A 7688-nucleotide genomic window follows, 5' to 3' on the forward strand; every position below is an offset into this window, starting at 1 on the left:
TTATTGCTCCCCAGAGTGTAAAGGAAAGCCTTGAATACATCTAAAAGTCTTCTTTCTACGGGATATCCACTGATGCCAGCAATCATAAGGCCACTAAAATATTTCCGTTTGTTGTTCAGTTTTTCGATATTAATCAGGGAATTCAGACCAAACTTTTGAAGGTGAGTTACCTACCTAATGAAACATCTGACGAAATTTCGAGATTTTGTATGAATACTATCGAAATGTTTGATCTTGAGAAAAATAAATGTGAGGCATTTTGTGGAGACACCAACACAAACTTTGGTGGTTTAAAAAGACAAGGCAAATGCAACGTATTTACCAAATTAAAGGCAACATTGCATGAAAACATTGAAGGCATAGGGTGCCCTGCACATGTTTTACACAATAGCGTGCAGACATCTGCTGACAGTTTAAGCTGTGATGTTTAAACTATCGTCATGAAGGTATACTCACACTTTTACATATACAGAGCGAGTCACCTAACATTACCGCTGCATATATTTCGTAAACCACATCAAATACTGACGAATCGATTCCACAGACCGAACGTGAGGAGAGGGGCTAGTGTAATTGGTTAATACAAACCATAAAAAAATGCACGGAAGTATGTTTTTTAACACAAACCTACGTTTTTTTAAACGGAACCCCGTTAGTTTTGTTAGCACATCTGAACATATAAACAAATACGTAATCAGTGCCGTTTGTTGCATTGTAAAATGTTAATTACATCCGGAGATATTGTAACCTAAAGTTGACGCTAGAGTACCACTCCTCTGCTGTTCGATCGTGTGTATCGGAGAGCACCCAATTACGTAGGGATCCAAAGGGAACGGTGATGGACCTTAGGTACAGAAGAGACTGGAACAGCACATTACGTCCACATGCTAACACCTTTTTATTGGTCTTTTTCACTGACGCACATGTACATTACCATGAGGGGTGAGGTACACGTACACACGTGGTTTCCGTTTTCAATTACGGAGTGGAATAGAGTGTGTCCCGACATGTCAGGCCAATAGATGTTCAATGTGGTGGCCATCATTTGCTGCACACAATTGCAATCTCTGGCGTAATGAATGTCGTACACGCCGCAGTACATCTGGTGTAATGTCGCCGCAGGCTGCCACAATACGTTGTTTCATATCCTCTGGGGTTGTAGGCACGTCACGGTACACATTCTCCTTCAACGTACCCCACATAAAGAAGTCCAGAGGTGTAAGATCAGGAGAACGGGCTGGCCAATTTATGCGTCCTCCACGTCCTATGAAACGCCCGTCGAACATCCTGTCAAGGGTCAGCCTAGTGTTAATTGCGGAATGTGCAGGTCCACCATCATGTTGATACCACATACGTCGACGCGTTTCCAGTGGGACATTTTCGAGCAACGTTGGCAGATCATTCTGTAGAAACGCGATGTATGTTGCAGCTGTTTGGGCCCCTGCAATGAAGTGAGGACCAATGAGGTGGTCGCCAATGATTCCGCACCATACATTTACAGTCCACGGTCGCTGTCGCTCTACCTGTCTGAGCCAGCGAGGATTGTCCACGGATCAGTAATGCATGTTCCGTGCATGCCCCGTGGTTTGTGAAACCCGCTTCATCGGTAAACAGGTAGAACTGCAACGCATTCTCTGTTAATGCCCATTGACAGAATTGCACTCGATGATTAAAGTCACCACCATGTAATTGCTGATGTAGCGACACATAAAACGGGTGAAAACGGTGACGATGCAGTATGCGCATGACACTACTTTGACTCAGTCCACCGGCTCTCGCAATGTCCCGTGTACTCATGTGTGGGTTCATGGCAACAGCAGCTAACACACCAACTACACCCGCTTCTCCTGTGACGCGCCTGTTACGGACCCGTTTGCGTGCTACGACCATAACTGTTGCATACAGTTGGCGGTAGATGTTTTGCAATGTGCGGCACGTTGGATGCTCTCTGTCCGGGTACCGTTCTGCATACACTCTACAGGCTTCAGCTGCATTTCGTCGACACTCGCCATAGATGAGTATCATCTCCGCCTTTTCAGAGTTCGAATACACCATGGTCACAGTTCCTACAACACTACACTATCACAGACGTCTGGTAACACGGTGTACTACAGTTGGTCTGCGTGCGGGGACGAATGCAGAATAACAATAGCAGCAAGCGCTACATGCGGACACTGCGACAGCTAGACCAAACCACAACAGTGCACTATAGCCACACTCATAAACACGGTCGTCATCGTAAACATGTCCCTTCAGTTGCTGCTCGCCGACCGTGGCCCGTGTTTGTTACAACACGCAACTGATCGTCGGAGGTTTCAAGCGTCAACTTTAGGTTACAATATCTCCGGATGTAATTAACATTTTACAATGCAAAAAACGGCACTGATTACGTATTTGCTTATATGTTCAGATGTGCTAACAAAACTAACGCGGTTCCATTTAAAAAAACGTAGGTTTGTGTTAAAAAACATATTTTTGTATGGTTTGTATTAAACAATTACACTAGCCCCTCTCCTCACGTTCGGTCTGTGGAATCGGTTCGTCAGTATTTGATGTGGTTTACGAAATATATCCAGCAGTAACGTTAGGTTACTCACCCTGTATACTGTTAGAACAGAGAGGCTTAAGGAGTTATGTGATTATGTGGGAACTGAATATATGAATGTAATGTGTCACTCGAAAACTCGCTGGTTATCACTGTTTCCAGCAGTTGAAAGAGTAATCCGCCTGTTTGAAGCGTTAAAAGATTTTTTCCTAAATGAAGACAAAGCCCCCAAAATATTAGTTCAGTTTTTCAGTAACCCTTTAAGTGAAGTCTACTTATGGTATGGTTCATTCACAGTCAGCTTAGCACTTTACAGCATGGGATAAAGGAAACTGAGGGAAGCACGAAAAGTGTAGTAAATGATGTTTCGAAAAATACTCTGGAAACTGTTACTAAGAAGAGAGAACAGCAGTTCATTTCTTTTAATGTTAAATCTGTCCTTAAAAGAGCAGAAGTATCAGAAGCAGCGGAAAGGAGTTTTAGAGAAGAAGTTAACAAGTTTTATGACACTTGTGTAGAATACCTCAGCAAGTGAAGCGCTTCATATTTACCCTCATCGCCGGTGTTTGATTGGATGTTACTGAAGAGAGTACCAAAATGGGAAAGTGTTGAAGAGAAAGTTTCTTATTTGAAGAGTAAAGAGATTGAAGTCGATGATTCCATTCTCTTTGATCAGTTCGGCATACTGACAAATTTTGTTGAAGAAAGTCTTCACAAGCGGAATGATGAAAAAAAAAAAAACACCATTGGAATGTCATGAGAAGTGGGTGAGTTTTTTTAAAAGCTGTGACTGTCTTCAGCATTACTCTGAGTTGGTAATAATTGCAAGGTATTTATTTGCAATCCCAGCCCATAAGGCCAATGTGGAAATAATATTTTCGTTCATGAGTATCCAGTGGACTGATGAAAGAAAGAGAATGGAGGTGGATTCTCTTGAAGCAATCCTGAAGATCCTGTACAACTACAAAATGGATTGTGCCAAATTTTATCACTGTGTCTCAAAGAACAAAGACATGATCAAGAAGGCTGGAGGCAGTGAAAAACACCCTTTTCTCCTAGGACAGTCAATTCCATCTACAAGTGCTCAGTAATATTAAAGCTCATGTTAATATTAATTGATCAAAACTTGAATGGCTGTAAAATTTTGTAAAATCGTAATACATTTCTTTATTACTGTATACGCTTATTAAATGTCATTAATTATACAGATAATCTAGATTGTATCAATCTTTTGTATCCTCTTATTAGTTATCATAATCGGGTTAACAAACTGTATCAACAAAACATTAATATTTAAAATTAAGAAACCTGGGTACATGTGGAATGAGGTGTCCGTTGGCACCCGGGTGAATGTGTCCCGGTTTTTACCGAAAATAATTTGGTCACCCTAGCGTAGCCGCATATGCACCTGCAGGGTGATTCCGTGATGACGTTAAAAACTTTCAGGGATGATGGAGCAGGGGAAGTTACAAGCTAAAATCGTTCTCGCACCTCTGACAGTGGAATATACGTACTGGTACTGTTATTGCTAAGAATGTAGCGTACGAAACTTTCAGAAGTATTAGCGTGGATCAAAAAGAGAAAAAAAGGTCCAATAAACATGGACTTTAAAATGCGTGCCTTACGAACTGTGAAACACATCTCTTCTACTACAGATCAAAACAAGAAAAAAATGTAAATGCAGTAAACACGGGCTCTAAAATGCATAGCTCGAGAGCTATGGTCACTTGTTCAGCAGATTTGTTTTACAGTATCAAAGAGGAAAAAGTGCTCACAGCTTGCAAGTTATGCATTTTAGAACCCATGTTTACTGTACATTATTCCTTGTTTTGGTCCATACTGCCACCCCTGAAAGTTACCTAGCCTGCAATATTAGCAACAACAATATCCGTACATGTATTCGACTGTCAGTCGTATCAGACGAAAAGGTAGCGGGATCGAATCCGGTAGGTTTGGATTTTTCAGCCTGCACTTTTATCTAGCCTTCACCTCTCAGCGATGTGAGGAGTAACTAGAAACGACACATGGTTCGGTTTTCTCGTTAAACTACAGTTCCCCTTTCCCCAGTCTGATAACTGGGGCCGCGCGGGATTAGCCGTGCCGGCACGGTAGCTCAACGTGTTCGGTCAGAGGGTTAGCTGCCCTCTGTAATAAAAAAAACTGAGTAAACCGATCAACGACGAATTTAAACGGGTGTCTTACGACGTCCGCCCCGAACCAAAGCGAACAAAATGAGATTAAAAAATTTGTATAAAAAAAGCAGTCTAAGGCGCTGCTGTCATGGACTATGCGGTTGGTCCCGGCGGAGATTCGAGCTCTCCCTCGGGCATGGGTGTGTGTGTTTGTCCTTAGGATAATTTAGGTTAAGTAGTGTGTAAGCTTAGCTTTAACTTTATCAGTTAAGTCCCATAAGATTTCACACACATTTAAACATTTTTTTTGGTAACTGGACTAGGTCAGGAACACTCAAGTCGCCGAAGTGCCTTCCAGCTGAAAGATTTGCACCAGGGCAGTGAACTACACGAAATTATTGTTGTGGGGATAGGCTAAAACATTATAACACTGACTTTGAATTACAGCTTTCCTTTGATGAACTTCAGTTCTTATGAGGCAGCCTGATTTCTGAATAAATTTATCCAGGACTAAAATTGCCACTTTTGATGTAAATGATTCGGTAAGTTTGAGGATGTATAATGTCCTAAGAACCAAAATTTGCAGGAAAAGCAAAACTTATTTTATCTCAAACGAATGATAGGCATGCACACAATGTTCTTAAGGTAGATTACTTCGATACCTAAATGGTAAGCATATTTAATTAGTACCCCGTTTTATGTTATTAATACGAATATGAAACCTGCCTGCTTGAATCGACGTTTAGAAATCACATCCTCCTCATTATTAAGTTCAGGATGCTCAACAAGTTACTCATAACAAAATATTTTTATTCGTATATCAGTAATGTTAGGTTCACAGCAACAATGAATATTTTGAAATAGGAAAAAGAACTAGATTGAGAAGGTTCTGTTACATACTGTTGCCGGCCGCTGTGGCCTAGCGATTCTAGGCGCTTCAGTCCGGAACCGCGCTGCTGCTACGGTCGCAGGTTCGAATCCTTCCTCGGGAATGGATGTGTGTGATGTCCGTAGGTTAGTTAGGTTTGAGTAGTTCTAAGTGTAGGGGACTGATGGCCTCAGATGTTAAGTCCCATAGTACTTCGAGCCATTTGAACCATTTGAACATAGTGTCATTCAACGTTACGTCATCTGTTACACTGTACTTGCTTACAAAACTTATTGTCTGAACTTGTTAGTGGATTTATTGCACTATTTCATGCCTTCCATTGTTTAAGGTTTACTGCCATAGTTAAAGTTGATCAAAATATGTTTAGAAAGCCGCATTTTTTGGGTTGTTATGATAAAGTGTAGCCTAGGGTCAGCATTACAATAAATTAATGTAGGAATCCTTTCGAAACCGACCACAAATTAACTTTTAACAGCGTAGGGCTGAATCAAGGCGGCACACGCCAGTCCAGTTTGACACGTGCGCCCACGCCAACTGGACTGCAGGATTCGTGACTCCATGAATGCATTCCAATTCCTTTTCGATCTTTTCACACTTCTTTTTCCCTCGTCTCGACTGAGGCATGTGGAGTACAGACATATACATGTATGGTACATGATCTTCAGATACTATCACAATAAATTTGCCGTGTAAAGCTGAAAGTAGACTCAGGAAGCCATTAAAGGTGTTCTTTGTCCGTGGGCGAATGGTTGACCACTGCTGTGATAAAGTCGTACAATCGACAGAACATTCTTGTCCACAACAGCAACGTTTATATTGCGTTGGGTATAGTCGACCGAATCACGCCGGAGCTTCGGAGCAGTCGTGATTCGTTAAAGACACAGTATTTTCCGTTGCGATAGAAAATTTTAAATCTTATGTTTATTAGAATCGTAGACAGTAATTGTGTGAGGATTTTGTAAAGAATAAAAGGTCTGTTTACCCAGATTCCAAGAGGGGCAAGTGCCCTTTCTTGCCCCCCTTGCAAACGCCTGTGGTAAGTAGTAGATATTCTTGTATTTTAGCACTACTACTTTTATAGTTTCAAGGTGTTCCACTCAGCATTGTCAAAAGCTTTCTCTAAACCTACAAATGAAATAAACTTTGGTTTGACTTCTTCAACCTGTTGTTGTTGTGGTCTTCAGTCCTGAGACTGGTTTGATGCAGCTCTCCATGCTACTCTATCCTGTGCTAGCTTCTTCATCTCCCAGTAATTACTAACCTACATCCTTCTGAATCAGCTTAGTGTATTCATCTCTTGGTCTCCCTCTACGATTTTTACCCTCCACGCTGCCCTCCAATGCTAAATTTGTGATCCCTTGATGCCTCAGAACATGTCCTACCAACCGGTCCCTTCTTCTTGTCAAGTTGTGTCACAAACTCCTCTTCTCCCCAATTCTATTCAATATTTCATCATTAGTTATGTGATCTACCCATCTAACTTCAGCATTCTTCTGTAGCACCACATTTCGAAAGATTCTATTCTCTTGTTGTCCAAACTATTTATCGTCCATGTTTCACTTCCATACATAGCTACACTCCATATAAATACTTTCGGAAACGACTTCCTAACACTTAAATCTATACTCGATGTTAACAAATTTCTCTTCTTCAGAAACGCTTTCCTTGCCATTGCCAGTCTACATTTTATATCCTCTCTACTTCGACCGTCATCAGTTACTTTGCTCCCCAAATAGCAAACCTCCTTTACTACTTTAAGTGTCTCATTTCCTAATATAATTCCCTCAGCATCACATGACTTAATTCGACTACATATCATTATCCTCGTTTTGCTTTTGTTAGTGTTCATCTTATATCTTCCTTTCAAGACACTGTCCATCTCGTTCAACTGCTCTTCCAAGTCCTTTGCTGTTTCTGACAGAATTACAATGTCTTCGGCAAACCTCAAAGTTTTTATTTCTTCTCCATGGATTTTAATACCTACTCCGAATTTTTCTTTTGTTTCCTTTACTGCTTGCTCAATATACAGATTGAGTAACATAGGGGAGAGGCTACATCCCTGTCTCACTCCCTTCCCAACCACTGCTTCCCCTTCATGCCCCTCGACTCTTATAACTGCCAT

Source organism: Schistocerca nitens, chromosome 4, assembly GCF_023898315.1.
Source record: "Schistocerca nitens isolate TAMUIC-IGC-003100 chromosome 4, iqSchNite1.1, whole genome shotgun sequence".
NCBI classification, from domain to species: Eukaryota; Metazoa; Arthropoda; class Insecta; order Orthoptera; family Acrididae; genus Schistocerca; species Schistocerca nitens.